The sequence below is a fragment of the Lolium rigidum genome, chromosome 3 (assembly GCF_022539505.1).
Source record: "Lolium rigidum isolate FL_2022 chromosome 3, APGP_CSIRO_Lrig_0.1, whole genome shotgun sequence".
Taxonomy (NCBI): Eukaryota; Viridiplantae; Streptophyta; class Magnoliopsida; order Poales; family Poaceae; genus Lolium; species Lolium rigidum.
The window spans coordinates 98899651-98917864 of record NC_061510.1 but is presented as its reverse complement, the minus strand read 5'-3'; positions in this window follow the sequence as shown (position 1 = coordinate 98917864).

Below are 18214 nucleotides of genomic sequence, written 5' to 3'. Positions count from 1 at the left end.
GGCGTTGATTTCGTCCAATTCCGAGAATATTTTCTTACTAGGATTTCTGAAACCAAAAACAACAGAAAACGACAATCGACACTTCGGCATCTTGTTAATAGGTTAGTGCCGGAAAATGTATAATAATGCTGTAAAGTATGTATAAAACATTCAAGTATTGTCATAAAAGTAGCATGGAACATAAGAAATTATAGATACGTTTGCGACGTATCAAGCATCCCCAAGCTTAGTTCCTACTCGTCCTCGAGTAGGTAAATGATAACACAAATAATTTCGAAGTGACATGCTACCAACATAATCTTGATCAACATTATTGTAAAGCATATGAGATGAATGGAGTGATCTGAACAAAAGATTGCTAACAAAGATAATGACTAAACAAATGAATCATATAGCAAAACTTTTCATGAATAGTACTTTCAAGACAAGCATCAATAAGAGTTGCATAAGAGCTAACTCATAAACAATAAATTCAAAGTAGAATGAATTGAAGCAACACAAAGGATGATTAAGTTTCAGCGATTGCTTTCAACTTGTAACATGTATATCTCATGGATATTTGTCAACATAGAGTAATATAACAAGTGCAATAAGTAAACATGTAAGAATCAATGCACACAGTTAACACAAGTGTTTGCTTCTAAGATAGAAAGGAATAGGTAAACTGACTCAACATAAAGTAAAAGAATGGCCCTTCGCAGAGGGAAGCATGGATTACTATTTTTGTGGTAGAGCTTTTGTTTTGAAAACATAGAAACAATTTTTTCAACGGTAATAATAATTCATATGTGCTATGCATAATACTTCCTACAAGTTGCATGTCTCATGCATATAGTACTAATAGTGCTCGCACCTTGTCCTACTTAGCTCGGAAGACACGGATTATCATCACATGACATATGTTTCAACCAAGTGTCACAAAGGGGTACCTCTATGCCGCCTGTACAAGTGTCTAAGGAGAAAGCACGCATTGGATTTCTCGCTTTTGATTATTCTCAACTTAGACATCCATACCGGGACAACATAGACAACAGATAATGGACTCCTCATTTAATGCTTAAGCATTCAACAACAGTTAATATTCTCATAAGAGATTGAGGTTGTATGTCCACACTGAAACTTCCACCATGATACATGGCTTTAGTTAGCGGCCCAATGTTCTTCTCTAACATATGCATACTCAAACCATTGCATCCGCACCCCCTTCAGTATTAAGTTGCAAACAACAGACAATTGCATTAAGTATGGTGCGTAATGTAATCAACACAAATATCCTTAGAAAAAGTATTGATGTTTTATCCCTAGTGGCAACAGCACATCCACAACCTTAGAACTTTCTCGTCATCGTCCCGGATTCAATGGAGGCATGAACCCCTATCGAGCATAAATACTCCCTCTTGGAGTTACAAGTATCAACTTGGCCAGAGCCTCTACTAGCAACGGAGAGCATGCAAGAACATAAACAGCACATATATGATAGATCAATAATCAACTTGACATAGTATTCAATATTCATCGGATCCCACCAAACACAACATGTAGCATTACAAATAGATGATCCTAATCATGATAGGCAGCTCACAAGATCTAAACATGATAGCACAAGAGGAGAAGACAACCATCTAGCTATCGCTATGGACCCATAGTCCAAGGATGAACTACTCACGCATCATTCCGGAGGCGGGCATGGTGATGTAGAGCCCTCCGGTGATGATTCCCCTCTCCGGCAGGGTGCCGGAGGCGATCTCCAGAATCCTCCGAGATGGGATTGGCGGCGGCGGCAGCGTCTCTGGAACTTTTTCCGTATCGTGGCTCTCGGTACTAGGGTTTCGCGACGGAGGGATTAAGTAGGCGAAGGGCAGCGCAGGGGGGCACCCGAGGGGCCCACCCCACATGGCGGCGCGGCCAGGGGTGGGGCCGCGCCGCCCTATGGGGTGGCCGCCTCGTGGCCCCTCTTCGTCTCCTCTTCGGACTTCTGGAAGGCTCCGTGCAAAATAAGACCGTGGGCTTTTGTTTCATCCAATTCCGAGAATATTTCCTGTGTAGGATTTCTGAAACCAAAAACAGCAGAAAACGAGAACCGGTGCTTCGGCATCTTGTTAATAGGTTAGTGCCGGAAAATGCATCAAAACATCATAAAGTGTGAACAAAACATGTAGGTATTGTCATAAAACTAGCATGGAACATAAGAAATTATAGATACGTTGGAGACGTATCAACTATCTGCCTTTGAACATGTCCTATGTTCTACAAACATGACCGGCATAAGTCACAGCAAACACCAATATGTGACCATACATTGGAGGTACCAGTTAAAAGAAAATATCTATTTTTGGCACTTTCATCCTTAAAATATCTTGTGCAATAGAGAGGAGAATATTTTAGCAAATATAAAAGGTACGGATGCTAAAAGTAGGAGGTGGATTGAGCATATTCAGGCTTTCGTAAGAGTAACGAAAGGGATAATTCTATGCACTTATTTTAGCCGTATATCTATTCTCTCGTATTATTTCTCACAAATAGAGTGTTGCGCAACTACTTGGCTTGTAGTACCGAAGATGAAGATTTTAAAGTATGATTGAGCATATGGACAAGTCCTAGCTATTGTTTAGCAGATAATGTGATCAACTATCGTGGATAAACAATACACATAACTCTCGATGTTTGCCCTCGGGATTATATAACTTTTATTGTTAATGTGTATTTTTGTTGTGGTGTATTTAGGAGATGGTTTTATACTTTGTATTTCTAATTTGCATCTCATTAAATCTTACAAGTCTTAACAAGCATGCATTGTCCTAATTTTCACAAAGATTTAAGTGTGTCGGTACTTCATTATCAAACCTTAAGCCCACAATTGTCTTATAAAGAGTTGGCTTAGTTGTGTACACATGACCTTATTGTGTTAAGGCAACCTCCTCATGGTCAAGGTGACGAAGCCATGAAGTAAAAACTCCACTCGAAAGGATTCAAATCATGGTGCACTTATAGGAAATTATTGGTGAAACTCGTGCATTTATCTTTGGTCTACAACGCGGTTGTACACTTGTGCTACAAGAGGGCACTAGGGTCAGTGTAGATGTGTACATGTGTTGATTGTTTTTTTCCTTCTAATAGGTAGTACATGTACATGGCTTCTGCATAATTAATGGGTAATGGTGGGACCAGACATGTAATGCAAGTGTAATGTGATCGTCGGTAGTTTGACATACAGACGCACATATTGGTGTTTAGGTATAGCATTCAGTAGGAGTACAACTTAATTAAGCATGCGAATCGGAAAATTTACTGGAGCTAGAATATATCTGATGATATAATGAACTAAGAACAGTGCAGAGTTATTATATTCAAGACAAGCGGGGACGTGTGTGACACGTTCCACATAATCATGGGATCTTTCAAGGACAGTAGGACACTAACACAACGAAAGTAAGCATTATGATGTACTAAAATTGTTTATTTCGATGAGATATAACACACAAAAAGAAGTGGCCAAGTTAGGATTTCTGTACATATAGACATATAGTCAATTGTCTTTATAGGAATGCGGCAAATCCTATGTATGAATCATAAAGATCACAATGAAAAACTGTAGTAAAAGAAAATGAAAATCTATCGATAATATCAATTTGGCATCACATCATCATGGTCATGGCACCTCTACTCTACTGCACAAAAGCCTTCGCGTATTGTATTGGTGAAAAAAAAAACATAAAAGAACCGTTGGTGGTACGTACTCCGTTGACATGTCTGCGCCGAGCAATGATGGAAGCACATAAACGGGTCGCGTGTGCACCCAATGCAGTGAACAAGTTGCGGCATGTGATGCTGTCATCGACACCCTGTTCATCATAATTACAGACGTCGACTGGGGCGGCTACGTACCACTAGCGATAGATTAGCCTAGCTCAGCAAACGGACGGCTGGATTCTTCTTGCATCCGTCCATAGATTTGATGTGGTATGCGTGTGATGTAGGAGGACTCGAATCTCCATTCTACATGCATGTGGCCCTAGTTAATGAGTCTCATTAACAAATTGCTCATAATTAATTAAAGATTTTGAAATCGCAGTTACTACTAAATGAAGATTTTGAAATCGGGGGCTAAAGGCATCCTCAAGTGTCTGTTTTAACCCAATTGCGTCAGACCGTGGACGTAAAAATCGGCAAATATGAGAGTTTGTCCGTTTGAAGTGGGGCTGCACAGCGGCTTATATGCTAGTAATAAAAAGAGATTTACATAGGGATGAAAATGAAAAACATAAATGCAAACAGAGCTTGGCTCTGGTGGTTAGGTCCCTTGTGGTGGAACCAGCCCACCCAGGTTCAAGTCCTAGACTTGGCATGGGTGTTTGCATTTACCTGGATTTATTCCAGGATTTAACCGGCGCTATGCTTTCAGGTGGTAGGTGACGTGCCCGTCAACGACGAGGCGCCAGTGGTGACTTCGTCAACCTCAAGATATGCCGGCTCGGTCCCTCGGAGGTGCTCATAGGGGTAGGGTGTGCGTGCGTGCGTTCATAGGGGTGTTTGTACGTGCGTGTTTGTGAGCGTCTGCGTTGTACTGTGTTCTCAAAAAAAAAAAAAAAAATGAAAAACATAAATAAAATACTCCCTCCGATTCATATTAACTATCGCTAATGTGAGTATATTTAGACATAGTTTAGTTCTAGATACATCTATATCAGCGACAAATAATATGCATCGGAGGGAGTATATAAAACCCTAGCTAACTAGGACTCACGCCATGGCCGCCTATTCACCGCCGTTGAGATCGATGAAGATTGACGGCTAGTACAGCGCACAAGGCCACAACACGACGGCGCCTGCCAGCACTGACGTGCGGAAGGCAAATCTAGCATGGGTCGCTGGCAAGCAGGCCTAGAAAGCATGGCACGGACACGCGTGGGACTATCACAGTCATGTCCACGAACAAAGCGGTCCCTTTAAGTCTAACCGACTGGTTGGGGTTTTGCTCTTCGCATATCTACTCGGATACGTCGGTCCGTTTGAGTCGAGCCGCTGGAGATAACCATTTTAAGTGGCAACATTTTCGGGACCGTCACAGCTGGCAGCATTCCTATAACCATTTTAGGCCCCGTTTGTTTGGGCTTCTGCTTCTGCTTTCTTGCTTTTAGGGTCCAAAAAGCAGCAGCCCAAACAAACAGCAAAAAATTGCAAAGCACTTGTGGGAAGCGCTGCCACGAAATGCATCGACGAGCCGCGAAGCAGGTCGAGACCTGCTTCCCGAGCTGCGCCCCGCTTCCCGCTTGGCAAATGACCAAACTGTCCCCTACCCTTCATAGTATTTACCCCAAAACTGCCACCGCATATATATGCCCCATACCCTTCCAAATGAGACCCGGCCCGACACCCCTCCCCCCATTTTCCCCACTCCCGTCTCCTTCTCACCTCGCGCTTAGGGTTTCCTGTTCCCGGCCGCCGCCGCCGTTCCGGCCGCCGTTCTCAGCTCGCGCCCGTCGGCCGTCCTCCTCCCCTGACCCTCCGCCGTCCTCCTCCCGCTACCCGCCGCCATCCTCCTTCCCCATCTCCGTTCCCGCCCGCGTCGACGACGGGTGGAGCTTGTCCCCATCGGCCGCCGTCCTCTCCGCTGGTAGGACGCGTTGACCTCGCCCGACCCGACGCCGCCCTCCTCCCCCGACCCGCCGCCGTCCTCCTCCCCCATCTCCGTTCCCGCCCATGTCGACGATGGGTGGAGCTTGTCCCTGTCGACCGCCTTCCTCTCCGCTGGTCGGTCGCCGGACACGGGCACCGCCGGGAAAAGCTCGCCCCGTTCCGCTCTTCCTGCTGCAGCACCCTCCTCCAGTTTTTCTATGCTCAAATTTGTGAACAGATCTGTGTATCAGATTGTTTGATGAATTTGTTCTTTTTGGTTCAATGGAGAAGTCTTTGCAATATATTTTTCAAATTGCTGTGAAATGATGTGATGATTTGTGAACAGATCTGTGTATCAGATTTTAGGATTGCTGTGAGATGATGTATTGATCTGTTAGAGATGTTACTTTGCATAGATAAATACATGGAGAGTGAGATGTTAGTTTGCATCGAGAAATACTTGAACAACCAGTGCCGTGAGTTGATAAATACATGAACAGTTATTTTGGAAGAAAAAAATCAATGTAATTCGGTTATTGAACATGGTAATTAAATAATAAAACAATTAGAAATATCCAATTTATTTTAAATCTGCATTTATACAACATCTTCACCACTCAGGGGCCTTTCGGACATTTCACTCCAAAAACCAACAGCGCGTGCCAGAAAAATCAGTCCTACCAAACATCAAATCTACGCTTTAACAATGTACCGCTACCCACATGCTTTTCACGTACCACTGCATATACTGCTCTTGTACAAGCAATTGCAAACAAACAGACCCTTAAGCGGAAGCTTCTCGATTGATTCCCATAACCAACGGCTTCAAGGAAGCTTCTCGATCGATTCCCATAACCAACGGCTTCAAAGCCGTCTCCTCTCCTCTTGTTAACGAGATTTGCCACTGGATTCGCCGTGCCGTGCAGAGCAAACGGAAAGCAGCGTCGAGCGAGCGAGCGATGGGCACGGCACGGCACGGCAGACGTGCGCGCGTACTCCTCCGTCGGCCTTGAGCGTGAGTAGGGGCCTTGACGTGCTTTCGGACCGTTAGGGTTGGAAAGCGGCAGCCGCGGAGTTGGTTGGGATGGCGGATGCTTTCGGCGAAAGCGCAGCGCAGTACGCAGAAGCCCACTGCCCACATGGGGTGTGGGCGGACGGCGCGGGTGCCTTCCCTGTCTACGCTCGCTCCGAAAGGACGCGCGTCCCCGACATGGAACGGGACAACCGGAGATCTTGCGGAAGACAGCCAGTGCACATGCACTGATGCACGGCAGTGGGATTCGTTACACTACAGCTACAGTGTACAGGTAAATTTACCCTAAAAAACGCCTACATGTAAAATGAGCATCTTCATCCGCGCCCGGCGTCCGGAACGGCGTCGATCGGACACATGGGGAGCATTTTCGCAGCCGCTAGCTTCCCAAAAATATTTTTGTCCCAACTTTTCAGAATTTAAAAATTATCAAAATCAAAACGTACATGAAGGCTTGGCCATAATGCCTCCAATAAGTCCGGCCACACAAGTTACAACACCGTGCGAATTGTATGGAAATCAAATAGACGATGGCTCCAGCTCGCTCGTTGGAGCCGACTCTTCCATGGAAGAGAGGGCTCTCCCGCCACCGGTGTTGGCGCCGACCGCTGCCCTCCTTCGTTGCAAGATGGTGACCCGCTGCTCCATATACCACTCCTTCACCTCCGAGTCCATGTTTGACCTGTCAACCGTCAAGATCGCGAAGTTCTCATTGCTTCATTTCCTTCATCAGGTCATGATGTATGGCGTCAACTCCTTCGCCGCCTTCGGCTTTGGCAACATGGCGAGATCTGCTAACCGTGTGCGACGGTGACAAGAGTGTGGGGTGGGTGCGAACGAGGGCGGCAACGGGAGAAACCAAGTGTGAGGAGGGAAGGAAAGGGGAACTGAGATGGTCTTCGGTTGTGTCATAGGGCTAGCCTACCTAGTCACTGCTTCTATCCGACGCTCCCAAGTGGGTTGGATAGTTTATTGAACTGCGCCAAACCTAAGAAATGTATGGGAGCGTCAGACAGTTTATTAAGCCGCACCGACCTCAAGAAGCATATGCAACACGGCTAGGCACATTTTTACATCCGGTGCCCCCAACAGCCATCTGGAAACCCTAGCCCCCACCGCCGCCGCCTTCACCTCCCCCTCCCCCTCCTCGTCGCCCCCTGAGGCCGCCGCCGCCGGCGAAGCCTGGCGCGGCTGGTGATGGGGGCGGCGGGGATCCTCGCGTGGTCCCCTGGTGTGGCGGATGGAGGCTCGCCTCTGCATTGGGCGGATGGCCCCAGCACTTGGAGGATGATGGAGGCGCGGCCCTCTCGCCGGGCGGGCGGGGATGGCGGCGACGGCGTGGCCCTGGTATCTGCTAGCGCGGCCTCTCCTCACTTCCTCGCCGCGGTCGTCGGGCGGGCGGTGATGGGGGCTGTGGCATGGCCCCGGAACCTGGCGGCGCGATCTTCTTCTTCCTTCCTCGCCTCGGCATCGTCGGGCAGGCGGTGATGGGGTGGATCTCGTACTGCTCCTCCTCAAGGTCTGGGACCACGTCACCAAGGGTGGCGGCACTGGATGGCGGGGACGGCGTCGACCTGGTGGCAGGTGGCGGGCATCTGGTGGCGCTGACCGTGGAACCGCGGTGGTAGTCTTCTCTCTCGCCGGAGGAGATCGACTAGTTGTGTGGCTAGCCGTGGCGGATCTCGCGATCCGTCGCCTAGCTTCGGATGGCGAGGCGCAGCTGCCGGTGAAAGCCAGCCCGGACTTCGGTCATGGCGGATGATGGCGGCGTGTTTCATCGTTACCTTGTTGAAGGCATTGCCTCTGCAGTCTGCATACTTCGCCTGGGCTGCTCCAGGGGAAACCCTAGACCCAGGTCTCCCGGATCGGACGATGGCGGCGCGCAACGCTGTTCTCCCTGTTGGGGGCATCGTTTTTTGAGCAGACAATGGATGGCGGTGGTGAAAGGACACGGATGTCGCCTAGAGGGGGGGTGAATAGGCGATTTAAAACTTTTACGAGATGGGCTTAACAAATTCGGAATAAAACTAGCGTTTACTTTGTGAAGCCCAAGGCCTATATACTATTGTTCACCTATGTGCACCAACAACTTATTCTAAGCAATGGTTCACCTATGTGCACCAACAACTTATGCTAAGCAATACAAGCAAGTATGTGATAGCAAGATATATATAACTTCAAGCACGATGGCTATCACAAGGTAAAGTGCATAAGTAAAGAGCTCGGGTATAGAGATAACCGAGGCACGCGGGAGACGATGATTTATCCCGGAGTTCACACTCTTGCGAGTGCTAATCTCCGGTGGAGAGGTGCGGTTGCTTAGTGCTCCCGAACGCCACAAGAGGCTCACCTTGAGGTGTGGTTGCTCGATGCACACCAACGCCACAAAGGCCTCACCCCAAGATGCGGTACTCACACCACACACCGAACGCCACGAAGGCGCCTCACCTAAATCTCCGGTGACCCTCGCCACAAAGGCCTAGGTCACGGTTCCACTAAGGGATTTCATTCGAGGCGGAAACCGGGCCTTACACAAAGATTGGGGCACACATCCACAACTTAATTGGAGGCTCCCAACAAATCGCCACAAAGGCGTAGAATCCGTCTAGGGTTCCAAGAACCCAAGAGTAACAACCTTCTTGCTTTCACCACCACGAATCACCGTGGAGAACTCAAACCGATGCACCAAATGCAATGGCAAGAACACCACACAGATGCTCAAGTCCTTCTCTCTCGAATTCCAACAAAGCTACAAAAGCTATTGGGAGAATAAGAGAGGAAGAACAAAGGAATTCACAAAGAACACCAAGATCAAGATCTAGATAGTTCCACTCACAAAGAGATGGATTTGATTGGTAGAAGTGTAGATCTAGATCTCCTCTCTCTTTTCCCTCAAATGGGGGCAAGAATCATGGAGGGATTGAGAGATAGTGCAAGCTTCTCTAGTTCAACAATGGAGGAGAGAGAGAGTGAGAGAAGCAACAGCCCAAGGAGGAAGAAGGGGGGTATTTATACCCCCCAAGAAAATCGAGCCGTTGGGCAAAACCAGGGCCGGATAATCCGGCCTAAGTAAGGGCCGGATAATTGATACGTCTCCAACGTATCGATAATTTCTTATGTTCCATGCTACTTTATTGATGATACCTACATGTTTTATGCACATTATATGTCATATTTATGCATTTTCTGGAACTAACCTATTAACAAGATGCCGAAGAGCCGATTCTTTGTCTGTCTGTTTTTGGTTTCGTAAATCCTAGTAAGGAAATATTCTCGGAATTGGACGAAATCTTCGCCCGTGGTCCTATTTTTGCACGAAGCTTCCAGAAGACCGAAGAGGGAAGGAAGTGGGGCCACGAGGCTCCGACACCATAGGCCGGCGCGGCCCAGGCCCTGGCCGCGCCGACCTAGGGTGTGGGGCCCTCGTGTGGCCCCCCGCGTTGCCCTTCCGCCTACTTAAAGCCTCCGTCGCGAAAACCCCGCATCGAGAGCCACGATACGGAAAACCTTCCGGAGACGCCGCCGCCGCGAATCCCATCTCGGGGGATTCAGGAGATCGCCTCCGGCACCTCGCCGGAGAGGGATTCATCTCCCGGAGGACTCTACACCGCCATGGTCGCTCGCGGAGTGATGAGTGAGTAGTTCACCCCTGGACCATGGGTCCATAGCGAGTAGCTAGATGGTCGTCTTCTCCTTGTTGTGCTTCATTGTTGGATCTTGTGAGCTGCCTAACATGATCAAGATCATCTATATGTAATTCTATATGTTGTGTTTGTCGGGATCCGATGGATAGAGAATACTATGATTATGGTGATTATCAATCTATTGTTTATGTGTTGTTTATGATCTTGCATGCTCTCCGTTATTAGTAGAGGCTCGGCCAAGTTTTTACTCTTAACTCCAAGAGGGAGTATTTATGCTCGATAGTGGGTTCATGCCTTCATTGACACTCGGGACGGTGACGAGAAAGTTCTAAGGTTGTGATGTGCTCGTTGCCACTAGGGATAAAACATTGATTCTATGTCTAAGGATGTAGTTGTCGATTACATTACGCACCATATTTAATGCAATTGTCTGTTGCTTAGCAACTTAATACCGAATGGGGTTCGGATGATAACCTGAAGGTGGACTTTTTAGGCATAGATGCAGTTGGATGGCGGTCTATGTACTTTGTCGTAATGCCCAATTAAATCTCACTATATTTATCATATCATGTATATGCATTGTTATGCCTTTCTCTATTTGTCAATTGCCCGACTCGTAATTTGTTCACCCAACATGCTTTTATCTTATGGGAGAGACACATCTAGTGAACTGTGGACCCCGGTCCTATTCTTTACATAGCATACAATCTTCTGCAATTGTGTTTACTGTTTTCTTTGCAAACATCTTCCACTCGATACGCTTAATCCTTTGTTACAGCGAAGTCTGGTGAGATTGACAACCTCACTCGTTTCGTTGGGACAAAGTACTTGGGTTGTGTTGTGCAGGTTCCACGTTGGCGCCGGAATCCCTCGTTGTTGCGCCGCATCATATTTCGCCACCATCAACCTTCAACGTGCTTCTTGGCTCCTACCGGTTCGATTAAACCTTGGTTTCTTTCTCGAGGGAAAACTTGCTACCGTGCGCATCATACCTTCCTCTTGGGGTTCCCAACGAACGTGTGAGTTACACGCCATCAAGCTCTTTTTCACGGCGCCGTTGCCGGGAGATCAAGACACGCTGCAAGGGGAGTCTCCACTTCTCAATCTCTTTACTTTGTTTTTGTCTTGCTTTATTTTATTTACTACTTTGTTTGCTGCACTAAATCAAAACACAAAAAAATTAGTTGCTAGTTTTACTTTATTTATTGTCTTGCTCTCTATATCAAAAACACAAAAAAATTAGTTACTTGCATTTACTTTATCTAGTTTGCTTTATTTATTGTCTTGCACTCTATATTAAAAATACAATTTTTTTTTGTTACCATGTCTAGCTCTGAACCTGTTACTTCTTCACCTGAGGAATTAGTTTTTACTTTTAAACAAGAGGATGAGGAGAGTTTTAAGGATGCTTGGTCTAGAATTTTTACTTCTTATCGTAAAACTGAACCCCAAATGACTCTAAGTTTGCTCCTTAGTAATTTTTATTTTGGTCTTATGGTTCGCTATAGATATGCTTTGGACACTTTAGCAGGAGGAGATTTCCTTCATTGTAATGGGGATCAAGCTTTTAATGCCATAAAGAAATTGGTTGCATCACATGATTCAGCCTAATAACTTTGATTCAGCCCTTATTAGCATTTATAATAGATTGAACAATCTCGAGATAAGTACATCTCGCTTGAATGACAATTATCACTGTGTTCGTAATCGTCTTGAACAAGTCTTAGAGAATTCTAAACCTTCATTATGGGATCCTGCTGTTAAAATTGTTATCGGTGATCGAACTCTTCATGCCTACTGTGATATTATGTATGAATTTTGCCTTATGCCCGAAAGCATTTATAAATCTTTGAAACTTTGGGGAGTCGATGAAGGAGGAGAAGAAATAACTCTCATTGATAACTCTATTATAATTCCTAAGGGAATAGCTGCAGGTGTGCATACAACCATTCTTGGAAGAACAATATCCATTGATTATCTTGTTATTGAAACAGGAAAAATCATACTCGGAAGATCCTTGCTGAAACTATTGGGAGCAAGTCATTGATGTGGGAGAAGGCACTCTGAAATTCACCTCTATACCGGGGGGAAATCATATATTTCCTAAACCAAAGGGAAAGAAAAACAATAAGAAAGGTAAGGATAAAGCCCAAGGTAAGGTTGACACACCGTCTCTTGATAATACTTGATTTGCACTTTCTGCGCCTAGCTGAAAGGCGTTAAAGAAAAGCGCTTATGGGAGACAACCCATGTTTTTACTACAGCAATTTTTTGTTTTGTTGAGTCCTGGAAGTTGTTTACTACTGTAGCAACCTATCCTTATCATGTTTTTGTGCCAAGTAAAGTTTCTATATCAAAGTTGATGTTATATTTGGGATCGCTGCGCAGAAACAGCATTGCTGTCTGTCACGAATCTGGGCACAGGCCTCTGTAGAAAATTCGAAAAAATCTGCCAATTTACGAGCGTGATCCTCAGATATGTACGCAACTTTCATTAGTTTTGAGTTTTTCCATTTGAGCAAGTCTGGTGCCAGCTTTAAATTCGTCTTTACGGACTGTTCTGTTTTTGATAGATTCTGCCTTTTATTTCGCGTTGCCTCTTTTGCTATGTTGGATTCATTTCTTTGATCCATTAATGTCCAGTAGCTTTATGCAATGTCCAGAAGTGTAAAGAATGTTTGTGTCACCTCTGAATATGTGAATTATTAATTGTGCACTAACCCTCTAATGAGTTTGCTTGAAGTTTGGTGTGAAGGAAGTTTTCAAGGGTCAAGAGAGGAGAATGATATACTATGATCAAGAGGAGTGAAAGCTCTAAGCTTGGGGATGACCCCGTGGTTCACCCCTGCATATTTTAAGAAGACTCAAGCGTCTAAGCTTGGGGATGCCCAAGGCATCCCCTTCTTCATCGACAACATCATCGGGTTCCTCCCCGAAACTATATTTTTATTCAATCACATCTTGTGTTCTTTACTTGGAGCGTCGGTTTGTTTTTGTTTTTGTTTTTGTTTGAATAAGATGGATCCTAGCATTCACTTTGTGGGAGAAAGACACGCTCCGCTGTTGCATATGGACACATATGTCCTTAGGCTTTACTCATAATGTTCAAGGCGAAGTTTCTTCTTCGTTAAATTGTTATATGGTTGGAATTGGAAAATGCTACATGTAGTAATTCTAAAATGTCTTGGATAATGTGATACTTTGCAATTGTTGTGCTCATGATTAAGCTCTTGCATCATATGCTTTGCACCCATTAATGAATAAATACATAGAGCTTGCTAAAATTTAATTTGCATATTTGGTCTCTCTAAGGTCTAGATAACATCTAGTATTGAGTTTTGAACAACAAGGAAGACGGTGTAGAGTCTTATAATGTTTACAATATGTCTTTTATGTGAGTTTTGCTGCACCGGTTCATCCTTGAGTTTGCTTCAAATAACCTTGCTAGCCTAAACCTTGTATCGAGAGGGAATACTTCTCATGCATCCAAAATCCTTGAGCCAACTACTATGCCATTTGTGTCCACCATACCTACCTACTACATGGTATTTCTCCGCCATTCCAAAGTAAATTGCTTGAGTGCTACCTTTAAAATTTCATCATTTACCTTTGCAATATATAGCTCATGGGACAAAATAGCCTTAAAAACTATCGTAGTATTGAATATGTACTTATGCACTTTATCTTTTATTAAGTTGCTTGTTGCGCGATAACCATGCTTCTGGGGAACGCCATCAACTATTGTTGAATATCATGTGAGTTGCTATGCATGTCCGTCTTGTCTGAAGGATCTATCATTTTAGTGGTTGGAGCATGCAAAATTGTTAGAGAAGAACATTGGGCCGCTAACTAAAGCCATGAATCATGGTTGAAGTTTCAGTTTGGACATATATCCTCAATCTCATATGAGAATAATCATTGCTATATGCTTATGCATTTAAGAGGAGTCCATTATCTGTTGTCCATGTTGTCCCGGTATGGATGTCTAAGTTGAGAATAATCAAAAGCGAGAAATCCAAAATGCGAGCTTTCTCCTTAGACCTTTGTACGAGCGGCATGGAGGTACCCCTTTGTGACACTTGGTTGAAACATGGCATGCAAAGATCCGGTAGTCCAAGCTAAGTAGGACGAGGTGCGGGCACTATTAGTACACTATGCATGAGGCTTGCAACTTGTAAGATATAATTTACATAACTCATATGCTTTATTACTACCGTTGACAAAATTGTTTCATGTTTTCAAAATAAAAGCTCTAGCACAAATACAGCAATCGATGCTTTCCTCTTTGAAGGACCATTCTTTTACTTTTATTGTTGAGTCAGCTTACCTATCTCCTTCCACCTTAAGAAGCAAACACTTGTGTGAACTGTGCATTGATTCCTACATACTTGCATATTGCACTTGTTATATTACTTTATGTTGACAATATCCATGAGATATACATGTTATAAGTTGAAAGCAACCACTGAAACTTAATCTTCCTTTGTGTTGCTTCAACACCTTTACTTTGATTTATTGCTTTATGAGTTAACTCTTATGCAAGACTTATTGATGCTTGTCTTGAAGTACTATTCATGAAAAGTCTTTGTCATATGATTCACTTGTTTACTCATGTCATTACTTTTGTTTTGATCGCTGCATTCATTACATATGTTTACAAATAGTATGATCAAGATTATGATGGCATGTCACTTCAGAAATTATCTTTATTATCGTTTTACCTCCTCGGGACGAGCAGAACTAAGCTTGGGGATGCTGATACGTCTCCAACGTATCGATAATTTCTTATGTTCCATGCTACTTTATTGATGATACCTACATGTTTTATGCACATTATATATCATATTTATGCATTTTCTGGAACTAACCTATTAACAAGATGCCGAAGAGCCAGTTGCTGTTTTCTGCTGTTTTTGGTTTCAGAAATCCTAGTAAGGAAATATTCTCGGAATTGGACGAAATCTTCGCCCAGGGTCCTATTTTTGCACGAAGCTTCCAGAAGACCGAAGAGGGAAGGAAGTGGGGCCATGAGGCTCCGACACCATAGGCCGGCGCGGCCCAGGCCCTGGCCGCGCCGACCTAGGGTGTGGGGCCCTCGTGTGGCCCCCGCGTTGCCCTTCCGCCTACTTAAAGCCTCCGTCGCGAAAACCCCGGCATCGAGAGCCACGATACGGAAAACCTTCCGGAGACGCCGCCGCCGCGAATCCCATCTCGGGGGATTCGGGAGATCGCCTCCGGCACCCCGCCGGGAGAGGGGATTCATCTCCCGGAGGACTCTACACCGCCATGGTCGCCTCCGGAGTGATGAGTGAGTAGTTCACCCCTGGACCATGGGTCCATAGCAGTAGCTAGATGGTCGTCTTCTCCTTGTTGTGCTTCATTGTTGGATCTTGTGAGCTGCCTAACATGATCAAGATCATCTATATGTAATTCTATATGTTGTGTTTGTCGGGATCCGATGGATAGAGAATACTATGATTATGGTGATTATCAATCTATTGTTTATGTGTTGTTTATGATCTTGCATGCTCTCCGTTATTAGTAGAGGCTCGGCCAAGTTTTTACTCTTAACTCCAAGAGGGAGTATTTATGCTCGATAGTGGGTTCATGCCTTCATTGACACCTGGGACGGTGATGTAAAGTTCTAAGGTTGTGATGTGCTCGTTGCCACTAGGGATAAAACATTGATTCTATGTCTAAGGATGTAGTTGTCGATTACATTACGCACCATATTTAATGCAATTGTCTCGTTGCTTAGCAACTTAATACCGAATGGGGTTCGGATGATAACCCGAAGGTGGACTTTTTAGGCATAGATGCAGTTGGATGGCGGTCTATGTACTTTGTCGTAATGCCCAATTAAATCTCACTATATTTATCATATCATGTATATGCATTGTTATGCCTTTCTCTATTTGTCAATTGCCCGACTGTAATTTGTTCACCCAACATGCTTTTATCTTATGGGAGAGACACATCTAGTGAACTGTGGACCCCGGTCCTATTCTTTACATAGCATACAATCTACTGCAATTGTGTTTACTCGTTTTCTTTGCAAACATCTTCCACTCGATACGCTTAATCCTTTGTTACAAGCAAGTCGGTGAGATTGACAACCTCACTCGTTTCGTTGGGACAAAGTACTTGGGTTGTGTTGTGCAGGTTCCACGTTGGCGCCGGAATCCCTGTTGTTGCGCCGCATCATATTTCGCCACCATCAACCTTCAACGTGCTTCTTGGCTCCTACTCGGTTCGATTAAACCTTGGTTTCTTTCCGAGGAAAACTTGCTACCGTGCGCATCATACCTTCCTCTTGGGGTTCCCAACGAACGTGTGAGTTACACGCCATCAAGCTCTTTTTCCGGCGCCGCTTGCCGGGAGATCAAGACACGCCGCAAGGGGAGTCTCCACTTCTCAATCTCTTTACTTTGTTTTTGTCTTGCTTTATTTTATTTACTACTTTGTTTGCTGCACTAAATCAAAACACAAAAAAATTAGTTGCTAGTTTTACTTTATTTATTGTCTTGCTCTCTATATCAAAAACACAAAAAAATTAGTTACTTGCATTTACTTTATCTAGTTTGCTTTATTTATTGTCTTGCACTCTATATTAAAAATACAATTTTTTTTGTTACCATGTCTAGCTCGAACCTGTTACTTCTTCACCCGAGGAATTAGTTTTTACTTTTAAACAAGAGGATGAGGAGAGTTTTAAGGATGCTTGGTCTAGAATTTTTACTTCTTATCGTAAAACTCGAACCCCAAATGACTCTAAGTTTGCTCCTTAGTAATTTTTATTTTGGTCTTATGGTTCGCTATAGATATGCTTTGGACACTTTAGCGGGAGGAGATTTCCTTCATTGTAATGGGGATCAAGCTTTTAATGCCATAAAGAAATTGGTTGCATCACATGATTCAGCTAATAACTTTGATTCAGCCCTTATTAGCATTTATAATAGATTGAACAATCTCGAGATAAGTACATCTCGCTTGAATGACAATTATCACTGTGTTCGTAATCGTCTTGAACAAGTCTTAGAGAATTCTAAACCTTCATTATGGGATCCTCATCGTTAAAATTGTTATCGGTGATCGAACTCTTCATGCCTATCGTGATATTATGTATGAATTTTGCCTTATGCCCGAAAGCATTTATAAATCTTTGAAACTTTGGGGAGTCGATGAAGGAGGAGAAGAAATAACTCTCATTGATAACTCTATTATAATTCCTAAGGGAATAGCTGCAGGTGTGCATACAACCATTCTTGGAAGAACAATATCCATTGATTATCTTGTTATTGAAACAGGAAAAATCATACTCGGAAGATTTAAAACTTTTACGAGATGGGCTTAACAAATGCGGCATAAAACTAGTGTTACTTTGTCAAGCCCAAGGCCTATATACTATTGTTCACCTATGTGCACCAACAACTTATTCTAAGCAATGGTTCACCTATGTGCACCAACAACTTATGCTAAGCAATACAAGCAAGTATGTGATAGCAAGATATATATAACTTCAAGCACGATGGCTATCAAAAGGTAAAGTGCATAAGTAAATAGCTCGGGTATAGAGATAACCGAGGCACGCGGGAGACGATGATTTATCCCGGAGTTCACACTCTTGCGAGTGCTAATCTCCGGTGGAGAGGTGCGGTTGCTTAGTGCTCCCGAACGCCACAAGAGGCTCACCTTGAGGTGTGGTTGCTCGATGCACACCAACGCCACAAAGGCCTCACCCCAAGATGCGGTACTCACACCACACACCGAACGCCACGAAGGCGCCTCACCTAAATCTCCGGTGACCCTCGCCACAAAGGCCTAGGTCACGGTTCCACTAAGGGATTTCCTTCGAGGCGGAAACCGGGCCTTACACAAAGATTGGGGCACACATCCACAACTTAATTGGAGGCTCCCAACA